We start from the raw sequence: 7,855 nt of genomic DNA on the forward strand, positions 1-7,855 counted from the left end.
AGCAGACATCATCCTTACCTTCACAGAACTTTCAGTCTCGTAATGGAGAAAGACCTTAAATTCACAGCTACGACAACCTAATTGTAAAAATAATAATAATAACAGGTAAAACATTTAGACGTTTCACCAAAGAAGATGCATAGATGTCATGTAGGCTAATGAAAAGATGCTTGACATTAATAATTATTAGGGAAATATAAATTAAAACTACAGTGAGATACCACTACACACCTATATGGGCGGCTATAACTAAAAAGACCACCCATCCCGAGTGTTGGCAAGAAAATGGTTGACCTGGAACTCTGATGCACTGTGGGCAGGACTGGAAAGTGGTTCAGCCACTTTGGCAAACAGTTTGGCTATTTCTCAAAAAGTGAAATATACACCTATTATATGATCCAACCATTCCGCTCCTAGATATTTACTCAAGAGAAATAAAAATATATGTCCACACAAAGACCTGTACATGAATCTTAATTGCAGCTTTATTTGTAATAACCAAAACTTGGAAACAACCCAGGTATCCATTAACACGTGAATGGATATATAAATTGTGATACATTCAGATAATGAAATACTACTCTGCAATAAAAAACAATGACGGATACACACAACAGTGTAGATGAATCCCAGAATCATTATGCTAAGTGAAAGAAGCCAGACAAAAAGTGTATATACCATGAGATAGTCCAGTTATTCTAGAAAATTCTAAAAAATATCAACCAGAAAGCAGATTAGTTGTTGACTAGATTGGGGAGAGGGTTGGTTGGGAGGGAGGAATCACAGAGAGTCATGAGGTAATCTTTTAATGAAGATAGGAATGTTCATTATCTTGATTGAAGTGATGGTTTAATGAGTGAAAACTTATCAAATTTTATACTTTAAACGTGCACAGGCTAATAAAGCTCTGTGTGTGTGTGTGTGTGTGTGTGTGTGTGTGTGTGTGTGGTATGTGGTACTTATGTGTGTATATGTGATGCATATGGTGTGTGTGTGTGTGATATGTGTGCATACATGTACCTGCAGACCTGCGTGATAAAAACAGATCTTAGTGGTCAGAGTATGGTCTATAAAATCAAACAATCTAGGTTCAAATACTGCTTCCACTACTTTTAGCTACTTGACCTTGGGGACATTATAAAATGTCTATCTATGTGCCTCAGTTTTCCCATCTGTAAATGAGTATAATGATAATGCCTATTTCGACGTATTACTATAAGGATTTTATTAGATAATCCATTAAAATCTCCTTGTGACAGTGCTTGGCATATAGTGAGCACTCAACAAACATTAGCTGTTACTATTTCACTAATGCTGATCATTAAAATGCCCCAAATCCATTTCTCAAAGGACTTCTGAGAACTCGATCTGGGAAAGAATCACAAGGTCATTGGACTCAGGGTGCTGTCTATCATAATAGCTCTACAAATAAACCAAGAGCAAGGTATGACTTCAAACTGGAAAGTGACCTCGGAAGCTGGAAGGCACAGAGAGAGAGAAAAAGAGCAAGACTAGCGAGGAAGATGACAGTCAAGTTGTACTTAGGAAACAGGAAGTCTAGAGGTCTTTATTTAGGAGAAGGGCGATTATATAGAAGGGGACAAGTTTACTCTATTTGACTCTTGGTCAAGAAGAAAGACAGGAAAACCTGGACAAATGGGGAGACGTTTCAGAGCAATAGAATGAGCTGCCTTATGGGTAGTGTGCTCTCGGTCACTTGTGCTTCTAGTTTTGAAGGGTTCAAGCAGAGGCTGGAGTACCATCTTTCGTACCCTGCACTGAGTATCCAGGATGATTTCTGAAGTCCCAGTGAGCCACTGAGCTATCTGGTGTGGTGGAACTAGAAATGTACAAGTTGGAGAATGAGGAAGGAGCAAAAAAAAATGAGTACCAAGAGAAGAGGCTGGAAAGGGACACTGAACTGCCTGCAGCTGGCCAGTAAGTTTCATCCCTTTGGATTACAGATCGTCCATTACAGAAGTGTAAAGAATGACAGATAGTCCTATCAGTCTTTTTCATTTTAGTATAAATTAGATACTCTGATCATTTCCTTCATGACAGCTGACTGATGATAGAAGAGGACAGAAGGTACCAAGTAAAGAAAGAGTAAAGTGGGCAGGGCTCTGAGACGAATTTCATTAATCTCAATTTTGCCAAGGAGTAGCCCTGACAGCAACCTGAGAGAAAAGAAAAATACTCAGTAGCAAACTTTTGCCATCATTTATTCATTTCAGCAATCAACTACAGAGCACCAAGTATGTACCATGCTCTGGGCGGAGCGCTGGGGACACTGGATGAATCGGACACAGCTCTGGCCCTCTCAGGCACCCAGGCTAATGGGAGACAGATGGAAATCATGGTCATAAGCCAGCACGACCAGTGCCATGATAAAAGAATGTGCTCAAGCAGTGGATGAGCTTTCCCATCAGCTGCGCCCCAGACCATTATCTCAGAGCCACCCCCGCTCCCGGGACTAATATCACACCCATTTCGCAGGCAGCGAAACAGGGATCCAAAGAGCTTAAGAAACCTCTTTGGGATACAGCAGAGTCAGAACTAAAACAACTGACTCCAGAACTGGGCCCCTTCTCCCAAACAAACACGCATTCCTTGTGGTCAGTTTCCGGAACACCCCTCAGCCCACAGGCCTCCCTCTTGGTAGGTCAGCTTGCTCGCTGCCCTCCTTCCTTCCTCAGCTCCCTCTCCAGGGCAAGGAAGACAGATGATGACTATCGTGGTGAGGGCCTGTCTGGGCTCCGGGCGGGTGGATAATTGGACTTTGAGAGCGGCCATCTGCTTCAGGCCCCTGGGGGTCTTGGGCATGCTGGAGCAGTGCAGCTGCTCCCAATGAGGCAGCTCTCACAGTGGAGTCCCTACGTGCAAAGGGTTTAAATGTCTCTGGCCATGAGAAGGCCTGGCCGCCTCTCAGCAGCAGAACAGGTGGGTAGGGAGGGTAGGCAAAGGTTACCAAGGTCAGTCATTAAACTGCAGAGATGGAAGAGATCTAAGCCAGCACCACTCCGGCTCTTCCTCTGGCCAGAAGGGCAAACTGAGGACCAGGGAAAGGGAGAGAGTAGATTGAAGTCCCAGAGTAAGATACCATCTTCAAAGGTCATCTCATTCCTTGCTGGGTCCAGGAGAGGGAGTTGGGAGTGGGTGGGGTGGTCAGGCTGAGCAGCCAAATCCTCAGCTCATTAGGAAAAGCTACCTCCACACACATCATGAATTTTACCCACGCAAGCTCATCTTATCTTGGCAACCCCTAAGGTTGGTATTATTATCTCCAGTGTACAGATGAGGACACTAGGACACAGAGAAGTTGAAGAGCTTTCCCAGGAGCCACCCAGCTATCAAGCAAAGTGAAATTTTGCATTTAGGTCTGTCTGAATTTAGACCCATGCTCTTACCCACCCAAGAGGCAGCGCAGGGCAGTGGTAAGCACATGAGTGCCAGGGCTGGACTACTGTCTGAGTTCAGACCCAGCTCTGTCACGTACGGGCTATGTGAACTGAGGCAAATTGCTTTTCTGAGCCCCACTTATCCTGCCCTTGAAAATGAAGCGAACAGTACCCACCTCATGGTGTTGTGTAGATTAAACGAGTTGAAATGGGCAAAGGACTTGGAAGTGTGCCTAAGACAGGGTAAGTCCTTAATAAATGTTAGCTGCTGCTATTACCACAGTCTGTTTTCAATACAACAGCCAGGGGAATCCTTTGAAAATAAAAGACTGATCACTTCACTCCAGTGTTTAAAATACTCCAATGGCTTCCCCTATACCCAGAACAAAGGCTCAAGTCCTAACCATGACCTTTGATTGGCCTCTGTCACCTCCCTGGCCTCACCTCACACCTGACATGACAGGCTCCTGCCTCAGAGCCTTTACACTTATTCTCCTCTCTGCTGGAACACTCTGCCCCCAGATACTAGCATGGCTCCTCCTTCAAGCATCTGCTCCAACATCATCTTCTTCTTGAAGTCTGTCCTGACACCCTGTTCAAAATTGTCACCACCGCCCACCTTCCTGTTTGACCTTCTCTGTAGCACTCATTGCCATCAGATTCCAAAAAATAGTTTGCTTATTCAGTTAGTTATTATTACTACTAGGTCATCTTTCTCCCCACACTGGAAAAGAGTTCACAAATGAAGGGATATTTGTTTGACCTGATCTTTGTCGTGTCTCCAGCCTGGAACATTGCCTGGCACAAAAGTATTACCCCAGAAAAAATGAGTTGAGTGAAAGAATGGATAATGACATCCATCTGCCTCCACACTTGAAAGCCAGGAGTAAACACCAAGAAGACCACGTCTCAAGGGCCAGAGGTAGGCTTGAAGGGGAGCAGAGCCAGGAGTTGGGGTGAGGCAAGGCTGTGACAGAGAAAGAAAGAGTGGTGCCCCATCACAGCCTGAACCCCACACCAACAGCCAGAACATGGTAGACGCCCAAGAAATGCTTGTTGGAAGAATGGCAGGCAAGAGGGAAAGAAGACCATTTACCAACAACTTACCAAGCTTAGAAGGAGAAACAACCGAGATATTCATTTACTCATTCATTTATTCACAGATAAGCTGTTGAACACAGCCTTGTGCCAGGCACTGTTCTAGGTCTCCAGGACTTATACTGTGAAAGAGGCAGTGGGCTGTGTGGTTCATGATCCCTGCATTTGCATATGTCACAATCTTATGAGCAAGGGAGATACTAACCTGTTCTATATGTTACGTATTAATACCACACCCATTTCACCTATGAGGAAACCGAGGCTCAGGGCATTTAGGCGTCTCAGCTGCTAGATGGCAGAACCAGGTCTTAAACCAACTGGGTCAGCCTGGCTCCAAACTCCCTTCTTCCTCCCAAATGAGTGTCGCTAGTGCCCGGTGCTCAGAGGAGGGTGTTTCATCAGGACTGGGGTCGTGGGAAGGCAGTTCCAGCAGGAGGAATGTCACAGGCAAAGATGCAGAGGTGAAACACAGTGGATGTCTTTGCCTGTTCCAGGGCCAGAGATAAAGTCATTTGAAGGTGAAGCAGAAGAAAGTAAAATCAGAAGGAGTAGAAAACAACCTCGGAGCCTTCAGCTTTCTCCTTCAGGCACTGGGGAGCCAGTGAAGGTTCGTGAGTGCAGGAGTAGCCTAGCAGCTTGTGCAGGACTGATGAGGAGGCAGAACACTGTGGCAAGGAGCAGGCCTGGCTGGAAGCTGTCGCAGTGGTCTTAGACAGACGTAGTAAGAGTCAGGGTGGAGGAGCCCACAGGAGGAGGCACGTACAAGGCCATCGAAGAGGAAAGATTGATAGGACACAGGACACGGAGGCCAATGAAGCCTGGAGGGACGAAGCCCAGACATTAAAATAGTATCCTTAAGGCAATGCCTCAGATGAAAACCAGAAATCACAGGCTGTTTTGCCCTAATCGTTGAAACTGCCCTGAATCAAAGATAGCTCTGAAGAAGGAAAAATGTAGGACTAACATTTACGAAGCGCCTGAGGTATGCCAAGGACTGCGCTAGGCACCACGTGTGTGCCGTCTCACATGAGTCTCACCCACTCTGTGCAGAGGCAATTTTTTACAACTTTATGGAGGCATATTTTACATATCATAAAATTTACCCACTTCGAGTTTACAATGCAATGATTTTCAGTAAATTTACCAAGTAGCGAAACCACCATTATCAGTTTTAGAACATTTTCATCATCCCTAAAAGATCCCTGTGCTCATTTATGTTAATTCCTGTCCTACCCGCTGCGCGCCCCCAGCAGCTGCTAACCTATTTTCTGCCTCTGTAGATTTGCTTTTTCTAGACATTGTGTATAAATAGAATCATACAATATGTGGCCTCTTGTGTCTGGCTTCTTCCACACAGCATGTTTCTGAGGTTCATCAACGTTCTAGTTAGTCCTGTCAATAGCTTGTTTCTCTTTAAGGCTGAATAATATTCCATCGTATGGATATACCACACTCTTTATCTATTTACCAACTGATGGACATTTACATTTTCAATTTTGGGCTGTTATAAGCAATGAATGAACCTGCTACGAGCATTCACATGCAAGTCTTCGTGGGGGCATATGTGTCCTTTACTCTTGGATACACACCTAGGAATGGAATTGCCAGGTCATGTGGAAAGTTTAACTTTTTAAAAAATGTACACAAGGTATTTGTTTTGAGTCAGGCTCAGCCTATCGATATGTGATGCTATCAGCTAAGAATGCCTTGGAGCACTCACCTGGGCCTGTACTACTTGTGGCAGCCCCCACAGACGCTTCCCCCACCAGAGTCAATGTCATGTCTGGACAGACCCTTGTGGTTCTTATGATTGCAGACACACCTCAGCAACAACCATAAGGGACTTTGAAAAAACAAGGTTTATTACTTACAGATCCTGGAGGGTATACAGCATGTCCAGGGCCACACAGTAAGGTCTCAGGGAGGGAAAGAGCATGGACTGGGATTCTATCTTTATTGGGATTGGGGGTAGGGGGCCTAGGGTTTTGTGGGTTTACTTTTTAGTGGTGAATTTCAAACATAAGAGTAAGAATTCAAGTATGAGAAAGGAAATGCAGGATCACTCCAGCAGTCAGTCAAGTAGGTCACCCAGAGCTTCCTAAAAGGGGAATTCATGGGCGGGCAGCTTAGCTCTTTATCTAGTTGGGTAGCCAGCAATATGTTTATTCGAGATGGATGTCTTTGAAATGGATGCCTTTTTAATCAAAAGCTTGATGTCAGGCATTTACGTTACAATATTATTATCACATTTCATAGGAGGACACTGAAGTTGAGATAGGTCAAGTGAATTGCCCTGTGACACCGGGTCACAGCTGGGTTAGAAAACTAGATTGACCGTAACACAAATCATAGTCTGTATATGTTACTTGGTAGACCTCACTTTCCAAAGGGATCTCCCCATGGACCTATCCACTGTCATGTACCACCATGAGCGCATCTCTCTGCTGTGTTCAGCATTACTTCACTTCACTCTCAGTTGCAAGGTGAGTTGCTTGGCCACGGTGATGTGAAAATTTCCAAACACCTTTCTGTAAATCAGCGGTCCCCAACCTTTTTGGCCTCAGGAACCGGTGCTCCTATGAGAATCTCATGCCTGATGATCTGAGGTAGAGCTGAGGCAGTGATGCTAGTGCTGGGGAGCGGCTGCAAATACAGATGAAGCTTCGCTGGCTGGTCAGCTGCTCACCTCCTGCTGTGCAGCCTGGTTCCTAACAGACCACAGTCCTGTACCAGTCTGTGGCCCAGGGGGTTGGGAACTCCTGCTATAAATGATCTCCAGACTCGAGCCCAGGGCCTACAAAAGAAGAAGAAAGGGGAGACAGGAGAAGTGGAAAGAGGGCTTGAAAAAGAGGCAACAGTGGCCTTGGTCACCCCCGTGTTTGCTCAGGCTGGTCGTGCCCCGGGTGTGCTCGGTTCCCTTCAGTTCACATTCACTGGGTGTCTACCTTGGGTCAGGCCCTGTGTGGGGCACTTAAAAGGAGCCAGGGCAAATCAGACCTGACCTTGCTCTTAGAAAGTTCACAGCCCATTGGGGCAAGTGGGTGCACCATCTCACACTGGACAGGGTCTGTCTGAGGGTAGATACCAAGTGCTTCAAAAGCCAGAGCAGAGAGACAAATTCCTTCTGGGGGTCGGGAGATCCTTCCTGGATGAGGTGGTGTTCGAATGGACGTAAAGGATACTTGGGATTTCATAGGAGGAAGAGCTTTCCAGGCAGAGGCCTTAGTGTAAACAAAGGTATGGGGTGAGGAATTCAGAGTGGACCTTCGGGCATCTCCCTTAGCCTAGAGATTGGAGATCTAGATTAGAGCTTGTACACTCAAATGCCTCAGTGACTGACTGGCCACACCGATAACTGA

The sequence above is a fragment of the Pteropus vampyrus genome, unplaced genomic scaffold, assembly GCF_000151845.1.
Source record: "Pteropus vampyrus isolate Shadow unplaced genomic scaffold, Pvam_2.0 Scaffold31, whole genome shotgun sequence".
Classification (NCBI taxonomy): Eukaryota; Metazoa; Chordata; class Mammalia; order Chiroptera; family Pteropodidae; genus Pteropus; species Pteropus vampyrus.